This window comes from Psammomys obesus, unplaced genomic scaffold, assembly GCF_907164565.1.
Source record: "Psammomys obesus unplaced genomic scaffold, mPsaObe1.curated_primary_1811, whole genome shotgun sequence".
In the NCBI taxonomy this organism is placed as follows: domain Eukaryota; kingdom Metazoa; phylum Chordata; class Mammalia; order Rodentia; family Muridae; genus Psammomys; species Psammomys obesus.
This window is the reverse complement of record NW_026596158.1, coordinates 12,756-23,755: the sequence shown is the minus strand read 5'-3', so window position 1 is coordinate 23,755 and position 11,000 is coordinate 12,756. Positions and strand designations below refer to the sequence as shown.

General features: G+C 46.4%; 2 long non-coding RNA genes across 2 annotated transcripts; one reads left to right on the top strand and one right to left on the bottom strand.

The window, feature by feature from the left end:
* Positions 1-622: 622 nt before the first annotated feature.
* On the bottom strand, positions 623-2,929 carry LOC129667315 (uncharacterized). Its single transcript, XR_008718717.1, has 3 exons — positions 2,813-2,929; positions 2,131-2,367; positions 623-1,205 (listed from the first exon to the last, which is right to left on the bottom strand). It is a non-coding gene; the product is annotated as an uncharacterized LOC129667315 (long non-coding RNA).
* Positions 2,930-3,201: 272 nt separating this feature from the next.
* On the top strand, positions 3,202-10,628 carry LOC129667314 (uncharacterized). Its single transcript, XR_008718716.1, has 2 exons — positions 3,202-4,654; positions 4,915-10,628. It is a non-coding gene; the product is annotated as an uncharacterized LOC129667314 (long non-coding RNA).
* Positions 10,629-11,000: the final 372 nt, after the last annotated feature.

The window sequence follows — 11,000 nt, the reverse complement described above, 5'->3', positions numbered from 1 at the left end:
AAATACAAAGGACTCTTGGGGACAACAGTGACACTCTGGGAAGGAAAAAGAAAACTATGAGTAGGTACTCTAAGACTATAGACACTAAGGCAAAATTCTGTGCAGACTTCAGCACCATCCAGAGCAATCTGAACATCTAATGTAAATTCATCCTCAGGGATTGCCCAAGAGAGCACCAGGCCCCTAGGCTAAACTCCCTATTCGCAGCTATGAGGGTGGAAGAGCACTAATGCTTAGCTCTGCTAAAGAAGCATGGGGGAGAGAAGTTTCTCAGGTACCTTCTTCTTTGGTGCAGTCCTGGAGGCGCTCCCAACGAGACAGGCCATTGCAATTGCCATTGCTCTTCACCATAACTAGATGGTTAGGAACCTACTGCTGAAGACATTACCAGCTTCGGCTGCAGGACATAGACCAATCTTGAACTGACCAGGAAGTTGTCTCCTTAACGAATAGCTTTCATAGTGCTGGAAGGTGCTGGGAGAACACACATCTTTGGTCTTACCCCGTGCTGGACCCTCTTTGCTACAGTGAAAACCAGAGGATGCAAAAGGCAGATTGAAGTTTAGGTACCATCAACACATCTTGTTTTTTCACTAGAATAATAAGATGTGATAACAACAAATGAATAAAATAGTTGATATTTATTGGCTTTATGTATTAACTCATACATCACGACCAAGAGGTAGATGCAGTCAATCCTTGGGTCCTTGACATTCACTTTGTTGAGGAGGTCAGCTCCTTGACGGCACCAGCAGAGAGGCTCTCAGGGAGACTGATAGAATTGTCCCCGGATTGGAGTCTGCCCAAGTTAGGGTTACATTCTATGTCTTGCCCTTGCTCTTAGTCACTCAGCCAAGAGGGGAAACAGAAGCTATCAAACAGAGTTTCTGAGTCCCCCACTAACTCACTCTGGAAGCCTGTCCTGAGACACTGCCCTTGCACATGTCTCTTCCAGGTGCCTGTGAGCTCTGGTCCCAGTGTCTCTCCCACGTGACTTCAGTTTCTGCCCTGTCATTCATTCATGTACCTGCAGAAATCAATAAGGACAAGCACATTTGATCTCTGTTGAGCTCTCTAAGCTCTGTTCTCCTTCTGACACTCCCACTTTCACTCCCTGTACAGATCATGAGAGCCTGCCTGAGTACTCAGTGTCCTTCTTAGTGCCAACTTCACTGAGAAACAGCATCTCCAAATTACTCTTGTTCCTGTGGAAACAAGGAGAGAGGAGAAGTAGGGGCCCAGGGTTAGCACAGGTGCAGGTTGGTAACAAAAAGTTGCTTCCTGCCAAGCCCAGGCTAATCCTATTCCCTGCCTCTTCCTCCTCCAAAATCAACAAACAACGTGTCTTTCTGCTTCTTTCTCTGCCTGTTGTTTCCTCCCCACTAGGTCTCCAAATCCAGCACAGAAAGAGATGAGCAAAATGCCAGTCATAGCTGTTCCAAGCTTACCCATCGCCACCCGTCTAAAGCTAGGGCACCACCTTGAACGGTCCATCCATCAAAGCTTGCCAGTGTCCACCTACCGCCCCTCCGAGGGTCTAGCTGAGTCCAACCTCAGCGAGCACCTAGTGTTCATGTCAGAATCTGCTGGAACCAAGTCCACAGGCAAATCCAAGAACCATCTGTTTCCACTCTCAAGGTCTCTCTTATCTTATATTAATGAGTCTATTAATATCCTCCCGGTGTCAAGTTCCATGCTAACTTCTTCTCACCTTAGTGCTGGTCTAGGGGCAATCTCAGTGCTAACTTCTTCCCCCTCCCTCCTGAGTCTATTTGGCACTGATCCCAATCTCAACACCCAGCCACAATGAGCTGGGTCAGGCCATGAAGAGGAAAGTGAGTCAAATCCCGGCTCCTTAATAACTGTGGTAAGCTCAGTGAGGGCTCAATGATGCGCCTACTCCATAATTACTGAAATGACACAGATGATATAAAGGTAACCTTCCAGGGACACAGGTTCATAAAAAGGCACCTGTCTGGTTGTTAAGAATTCAGTGTGGGAGAACACTAGGCTCACTCTTCGATTCTTCGTGGCCACCCTTAGCATCCCAAGGTTACCTTTGCTGAATGTGTACCTAAATCTCTTCACCTAGATTTCCTAATCCTGCAATCCAGGCATCAGCTCACTTACCATGCCCACAAATATGACCTTTATTTTCCTCAGTGCTCTGTTTCCTCTGGTGGGGAAAGAAGTCTAGAGAGGGAAAGCTGAAAGGTAGAATGTGATAGCTTTCGGCTTGCAGGATTTTCACATATGTGGCCCCACGCCACTCTCTGTGTGCCATTCTCAGTGAGTTCATATGTAAATAGGAGACATTGTAAGCAACAGCAGCAATGAAGCCAGTGACCCTGTGGCCTTTCCACAGATCTGGAAAGGAATACAGTGGGACTAAGTAAATTAGAACTTTGCTACCTATTGGAGTTGTTATCATTTCTCAAGACCTAGACAGGCCCTCCATCCTAGACTTCTCCACGGGTTCTGAGCATCAGGAGATAGCACGGGCCAAACCCAAGGCATATCCACACCTGGGGACAGGGGCTGCCTCAAAGACCCTCCTGGGATTTCAGTGTTCTTCTCCATGGTACTCCCCAGTCATTCTTGCCCCAAGAGCCACCACCCACCTCCCCTGGGGTCTCTCCTTCCCAGTTCCTTAGGTTCAGGACCCTTTTCATTGGAAGACTCCTAGGGTCTGGGGTAGTGGTGCAGGCCTCAGGAGGCAGAGACAGGTGGATTTCCAAGGTCTACATCCTGAGCTTCAGGCCAGCCAGGACTACATAGTTAGAGCTTATCTCAAACAAAAAAGAAAACGGACCTTCAAATTCATAGCCGTTCATCCTGCTTCAAGCCAATGAATCACAGGATTCTTCTCTCAAAGGAACCCATACTCAAGGCTCAGATGGGTCTGCAATATAAATGTTATGGAGGTTCAGATCTGGCTTCTTTCTACTGTCCTCTGTAACAAATAGCCCTGGAGCACTTTCTCCTTAAAGGTTTCAAATTCAGTCTACTCCCTCTTAATCTCTCTCGGGCCCTCCTCCTCTTTTATTGTTGGCTACATCCCAACCTAGGTGCATGATAGGGGGTGAGGGGGCCAGTCTGGAGGTGAAATGAGCTAATTGCATAATCAGCACCAAAGGTCAGCCTTCTAACTCAGGATGAATAAAAGCAAGCTAGTTCAGCCATCACTGCCTGTCTGTCACTCTCATCACACCATGTTGGCCTCTGGACTGCTCCTGGTGACTGTGGTGGCCTTCCTCAGTGTCATGGTTTTAATGTATGTCTGGAAGCAGAGGAAGCTGGCAGGGAAGCTGCCTCCAAGACCTACGCCGTTACCCTTCATTTGAAACTACCTTCAGCTGAACACCCTCATGAAGGTGCTGTGCTGGGCATGCAGAGGGGTAGAACGCAGGCCGGCTGGGAGGGACGCCCTATTTTGATTGCAGCTTTGTGGTAGGGTATTGACCAGGAGGGAGTGTAATTTTAGGCCAGAGGAATTGTAAAGAATCAACCAGTTCCCAGACATGTGGCATCACATCTTGGGACACCGGGTCTGAGAGTTGTTTGAACTCTAGAGGAATGAATCCCAGGCAGCATCAAGGTTTGGCCACCCCCTCTAACCCTCTCACCTACCTCCATCAGATCAGCGAACGCTATGGTCCTGTGTTCACCATCCACCTGGGGCCTGGCAGAATCGTGGTGCTCTGTGGGCAGGAGGCAGTCAAGGAGGCTCTGGTGGACCAAGTTGAGGAATTCAGTGGGCGGGGCGAGCAGGCCACCTTCAATAGGCTCTTCAAAGGCTATGGTTAGGGGACCCAGATAGGAACTGCAGCAGGGGACATTTGAGGGCATCTATTTCCCAGCCTTCTCTCTTCCACCTCCTCCAGGCTGTCTTCTCCAGGGCATCACTGCCTCCTGCTGGGTCATGTCTGAGGCTTGACTCTCTGCCTGTTTCCCAATTCCCACAGTAACCCCTAAGCCTCCTCTTGCAGCTTGGGATTCCTCTGTCTGAATCCTGCTCCTGTAACCTGAGCCAAAGCTTCCCCCCATCCCAACCTGGTCATTCTCAGCTCCTGTGAACAGGCAGGATGCTTTCTGTCCTCTCCACTTCCTCTTCCACTGCCAGAAATCACAGAACATGTGTTCCCATGTCCTGTCTCCTGACAACATCTTCTCCTCCTCAGACTCTCCTTGGGTCTCTCTCCTTGTTTCCCTCTCTTTTCTAGCTCAGTCATGCATCTTTCACAACTGTATCCACCCCCAGGTCTCCACAGTCTCCCGCCTCTGCCCTGTTTCTCTGTCTCTGTCTCTTGCATCTGTCCTCCATTCTCTTACTGTCCCATAACTTGGTTTCCTGGTGCCTTCTTGTATTCTGCATGTGCATTTCCAGTGATCCCTGTGCATCTTGCTCCCTCTGGCTCTCCTCTTGGGAGCCAGTGCTGGGGTGGTCAGTGGACAGCCCCTCCTCTCTTCTTGAAGTCTCCCATCACCTTTCTCACCTGCCCAGGAGTAGCCTTTAGTAGTGGGGAGCGAGCCAAGCAGCTGAGGCACTTCTCCATCTCTACCCTGCGGGACTTCGTTGTGGGCAAGGGTGGCATTAAGGAGTGCATCCAAGAGGAGGCGGGCTTTCTCCTTGAGGCATTCCGGAAGACAAACGGTAAGCTGAGCACCACAATTTCTCACCAAGGGGAAGACACCCTTGGGAAAGCGGCATCATGTCCCAGGAAGGGAACAAGGCTGGGGAACAATTGTCCTGGACCCCCGCTGTGGCGTGGGGTCTGGGTTTTGGCTCAGCACTGCAGTCAGTGCCTTTTTGAATTCTGTGATTCAGAGCATCTGATGCTATCACACAGTGATGTTCCCCCCCTCCACCCCAATTTCCAATGTCTCCCTCTCCTTCTTCACCCTCACCTGTAGGGGCTACCATTGACCCCACCTTCTATCTGAGCCGAACAGTCTCCAATGTCTTTAGCTCCATTGTCTTTGGGGACTGATTCGACTATGAGGACAAAGAGTTCTTGTCACTGTTGCGGATGATGCTGGGGAGCTTCCAGTTCACGGCCACTTCCACGGGGCAGGTACCCTGCCTCAGCCTTGCCCTACCTCGCCCCTTAACACCGGTGCCAGCTCACTCCCAAACTCCCAGCCTGCTCAAGTGGTATCTTCAAGCTGGCCTGGCAGTTAGTGCCAGAACAGATGTCAATGCACAGTCAACAGCTGTGCCTGAAATCAGCTGGCGGCAGTCTGTCTACCTGCATGCCTGCCTGTCTGTTTCTGTCTGTGTCTCTCTCTATACATGTGAGTGTTTCTCTCTCTCTCTCCCTGTGTATTTTTGTCTTTCTTTCTGTGTGTCTGTCCATTTCTCTGTCTGTCTGTCTCTCTCTCTCTCACATACACACACACACACACCACTCAGCTCTCGACCCACTGGACTATGCAGATGAGTGACACTCAGACATGAAAATACCCAAACACCTGCACCTCTAACCAAAATGTTTACAAAGAATGCCCCCCACTAACAAGGCTCACTAACAAGTCACAATTCGGCATCCTGGGAACACATAGCTCCAGATGGTCACAGAGGACAGTTATGGGAGGGAAGAGTGGACACAAATCTGCTCAGTGTGACCATTGGCTGTGGGAGGCATTGTGTTCAGTGGCTTCCATTTCTGTGATAAGGAGCAATACTTTCTCCTAAGACCAAGCATGAGGCATGTCTGGACACGGCCAGGGATTGTTGAGTTCACATGACTCCCGCACAGCACCAAACTCAGCGGTCTGATCCTGCCCTCCACTCTGAGCTATGCTGGAATATGTCATAGTCTCATTAGTTTTGTTGTCAAGGCCTCTCCTTTGGGAAGTAGAGAAAGGAAAGATTTTTTCCCCCAGGGTTGGAGGGAGGTTTCCCCTCTTTATCTTCCTGACTCCCTGCAGCTGAGTGCAGACTGCTCTTCTTCCTGATGGATAGACAGCAAGTAAGAAAGGAAGCTTGTACATTATATACACAAAGAGGGAGACACAGAAGAGGAGAGGAGATTAGTAAGTATGAGAAGGGGAAAAAGAGAAACAAGATTAATGAAGGGTAAATATGGTCAAATGCATGATATACTTGAAACTATAAACTATAGACAATTAATATACCCCCATTAAAAATAATGCTAAGACTGAGGAGATATTGGCAGTTGATGGCTGCTGAGAATGAAAGAGGCGGTGCTCATTAAAAAGATGGCAGCAGATATCCCAAGTCTTTCCTGGGGCTTCCATCCAGCTGAATGATCAAATATTGTCCTCAAATATGAGGCACAAATCATTCCCTTTGGAGAAGGATGCCTTTTCCACGAGAGCCTTCTGGGCTCTGCAAAGCTGTGTGCCTGCTGTCTACTTCACTCTATAGAATTCTGTCAGAGGATGAAGGCATATTTGGCATGGGCTATGCTTGTTGAGCTATGAACAAGCTTAAACCAGTGTCAGAAGGAGAAAGCCCTCAATTGGGAAGGAACAGTTAGGACAAAGAAAAAGGAGAAATAATGGAGAGACTACAGCATGGAACAGAGGATGAGGAGGAAGAAACTCCCATGATGAAGGAGTTTTTCTAGGTGCCTCATCCTCTTGTGTAATGACCATTAGCTCTTCACATAGCTTATCTGGTCCGTGTCTTATCACATTGATGGCCACAGAGAAAATGCTGAAGGAGAGAGGTTCTGGGATCATCTTAACCTAGTGACTCTTCCTGGGATCTGGCTAGGTGTGTTGTCCTGTCCTCCCTGTCTTGAGGCAAATACTCCAACAGCAGTGAAGAAAGGGTAATGAATAAATAGCCCAGAAAGCTTGGATTTTTGCTACATGTCACAATGCTCTTCTGTCTCAAAATAGGTGCAAAATAAAGAGGTTTCAACTTTGGTACCAATGCCTGCCAATCAGTTGGGTCTGGCCAGAATATTCTCCAAAAGGGATTCCTAGACTATGAAATAGAGCCTCTATTAGTTATGCTTGACAAGGATGACATAAGTATAAATTTATCCTTCTTATGTTTTCTGAGCTGTGCTGTGTTCTCACTACACACACACACACACACACACACACACACGAAGCATCCATCAAGAATGAAAATGAGAGGTAGGATACAACCAACTTATCAACCTTGCAAGCTTCCCTAAGGGTCTGGGCAGTAGTCCATACATTATCTGCAAGTCAGAAATCTTGGCTAGCTGTGCTCTTTAAGCCATATTAGTGGCTGTTTACTATTTTTGAAGGTCCCTTCATTCTGACAGGTGTGTTCTTGAGTTACAATGTCCAATACATCAAAAGTCCTACTGAGGCACCACTATAGTCTTCCACCCTTCCCAGGACTCCACAAGAGTCGTGGGGGTTCTCTGTTCCATAGTGTCCATCCCGGACTCACTAAAATCCTAGCAGGTCACAAAAACTGAACCTTGCAGTTACTTCTGGGATCCATCCCAGAGTCTTGGAACTCTGAAGTTGAGGGCTTGTAATTTCTCTGGAGGAGCCATGCAGCCTTGCTTTTCCATAGTTCTTGTGTTTCTGCATTGAGATCTGCACATTTGGTGGTTAGCATCTATCTTCCAGTTCCAGGTGGGGATATTCTTTTTTTCCATCTGTATCTGGCATTATTAAAGATACTTTTCATAAAAATCATAGTATTTCAGGCAAGACATGGGCAGACAATCATTAACAGGATACAAGAGCTCCCATACTCCCTTCTTGCATAGACTACCAAAATCCAAAAGCCACTATAAAACCCAATGAAAACTTCAACCAATGCTTTGAAAATGAGGAAGGAGCTTAGAGTGAGGGTTGACATTTCACATTAACGATGTTGTTTAACAAGTTTTCACAAGCCGACACTGATCAGGAAATTGAATGAAAATGGTAGAATTATCAATCTAAAAGATCTTCAATGTTTTATCAAAGGAGACACCACTCTTCTGAGGACATTCAATGATGTAACTGCAAAGTCACGATCACCCAATAGACTGGAAAACCAATTCGGAAGATCAGGCTTCAATAGGTCTGTTGGTATAATGTTCTTATGGTATATATACAGTGTACTCTTGTTCATTCAAATTCTGATTTTTCTACCCCACTATCTGGTTTCAATCCAGACATTCCATTGTAATGCTTTTGTCTCAAGTTTGTGTAAACATGCCACCACTTGTTTTTTGTATTGTCAATAAAACAACTAGCCAATGCTGAGCAATGCAGAGAATAGGGTGGGACATCCTGGTCTGGAGGGGAGGAGAAGGAAGTGAATGGGAGGGGAATCAGAGGAGAGAGATCAGGGAGGAAAGGACTTGAAACTACCAGGAGATATGAACTGGACCTAAGATATGACTAAAAGCAGGTATAATGTGAAAAATCTGAATGGGAGGAAACCATGAGGGCTTGGAGGTTTAGGATGGAGTAACTATTGCCCATCATTGTGCTCTAGGTTAATTAAATAAATCCTAGTCTCTGTGTGTTGATTTGGGTATACACTGATTTAGGAATAACCACTGTTTAACTAAAAGATAAGTCAATATTAAATATTAATTACCAACAACACAGGTCTCTGTTTTTAAGGGAGTTAAGTCGATGATGGTACAGGGGGAGGGGGATATAAAAATAAATTTAGAGTTTTCCCACACCACAAGGCATTTTGTGCCATGGTAGCCACATATGTCAAGACCGTGGCATCTCTTCTGGGAGCCAAATGAAGTCTCTCAAAATTATCAAGGAAAAATGTTCTCCAAAATCAGTCCACCTTGGGAGACACTTTGTTAGCGACACACGTTCCTTTCAACCCAAAGCAATGAAGCATTCTGAATGCTAACATCATAGCTTAAAAAAAATTAAAATAAAATTCCGTATTTTTATAAAACTTTATAAAAATAGTATTTCAAACTGTACAGTCCCCAGAAGCACACAGTTATCAAAAATGCACACACGTCACTTGCCATCTCCACAACTTCAGCTTTCTGTGCCTGGTTTGGGCGGCTCCGATTTCCTCAGGATTTCAGCCGTCCTTTTCTTCCTGTTGGGTACCTTCTCTCCCTTCTTTGTTGGGGCTTTTTTAGGCTTGGGCTCTCGCTTTGGAGGAGCCAACAGACAACCTTGCGGATCTCTGTGGCTGGTCCTTCACATTGGCTTTATCTCCATCAGCAACCCCTTTTGCCTTTCTTTGGGGCATGGCAGCAGTGGGGAACATAGGCGGGAAATGCCAGGATACAGCAGTACGTGGGTTTGGTCGATGGGTGGCATCGCTCATTGCTGCTGCTTCACCCTGCTCCGCATTTGAAGATATTCTTGCGGAACAACCACTCTGAAGACTCAGTCCTCAGTACAGCAGCAACATCCAGAGCCATGCGAGGTTCATTGCAGTCACTAGCACACCACCAATGAGGACAAACCTGAGAACCGAAAAACCACCATAGAAGGTACTGGTGGAGCTACAAATTACTCAGGATAAGTGGGGCTGGGGAAATAGAGGCATAGAAAGCAACATTAAATAAATAAAGCAAAAATAGTGAAAAAGAATGCTTTAGAGAGGAAGACGATAAGTCAGAAAATTAGAAATCAGTAAAAAGGAAAAAAAACAGACTTCCATTAATAATAAAATTAAAATTAGATAAATTTTTGAAATTGAATTTTAAAATAACATACAAGTTGTTCTTTGGCCTGGAGAGACAGCTCAGTGGTTAAGAGCCTCCTTTCACCAGGGGCTATGCAGTTCAACTGAAGCTCTGTGACTTGTGGCTAGTCCTTTTCTTAAGTCCCTAGAGTAGCTCAATGGTGTGTGTGTGTGTGTGTGTGTGTGTGTGTGTGTGACTGACTGGCCTCTCTTGAACATTGCAAACACCTCCATGGAAAGGTGGAGGGAATAGGAAGGATGGCAGAAATGAAGGGACCCAAACATCAAATTAACTCCAAATGCTGAATCCCACTACAGAAACAAAAACAGCATGAAAACCCAAGACCTCAAAACAATGTTTTGTTTCTTCCAAAAGTTCAATCCCGTCATAATGATCTCCAATGAGAGTGACTAAGAAGAATTTCCTGAGAATGCAAAAGAACAATTACAAGTATGTTCAAGCAGCTCAGAGAAGAATTGAACGTACTCCAAAAAAAGAGTAAGACACCAAAGAAAGTAAAGAAGCCAGTGCAAGGTAGGAAAGGAGAATTCAGTCAGAGCTACTGGAGAAAAAGAAAAAAAACTGCGATGATGTGGGAGATGAAAACTCAGCGGAAAGCCTCACCAACGGAATGAATGTGTGTGTTATGTTATGCAGGCAATTCAACTGGCCTGCTGGCGGGGGCGGGGGGAGGCTTAGGGTCCTGACAACGTTCTTGTCACCACCTGCATTCTATGCCATCACCTGGGCCAGGTGCTCCAGATACAATCCATCTGCTCCTCCTACCCGCTCTCTCTCCCTCTCTCTGTGGTTCTTGCTCACTCTTGCTCTGTCTCTCTCTGTCTCTCTCTCTGCCTGTGTGTGCATGCACGCGCTTTGGTTTCTTTCCCCTTCCCTCCTCTCTGACTTTTCTCTCTCACTTCCCACAAACATGCATCTCTTTCTCTTCTCCTCTAACATGTCTCCTTTTTATTTCCCCGAATAAATCTCTTTCATATCAGATATCTGTGTGCCTGGCATTTTTAAATATATCCTAAGAGTGTGGAGGGCTGGATATGAAGGGTTAGAGAAGATGTGAAGGAATCGAATCATTCTGTCAAGGCCAGTGAATGGAACCTGGGAGAGCTTTGGAACCAAATGAAAAGAACAAATCTAGAACTTGTTGGCATGCAAGAAGAATTTCATGCCAAAGGCACAGAAGGTGTGTCTCATAAAATCATACAAGAAAAGTCTCCACATTTGGAGAAGGACATGTTCACCAAGCTATAAGAGGCAGCCAGAGCAGCAGATAGACAGGACCTTCCTTATTGTAGATCAGAACACAAAGTCCTAGGGTAGAGGGCACTGGCAACTGCAGGAGAGAAGGGCCGAGTC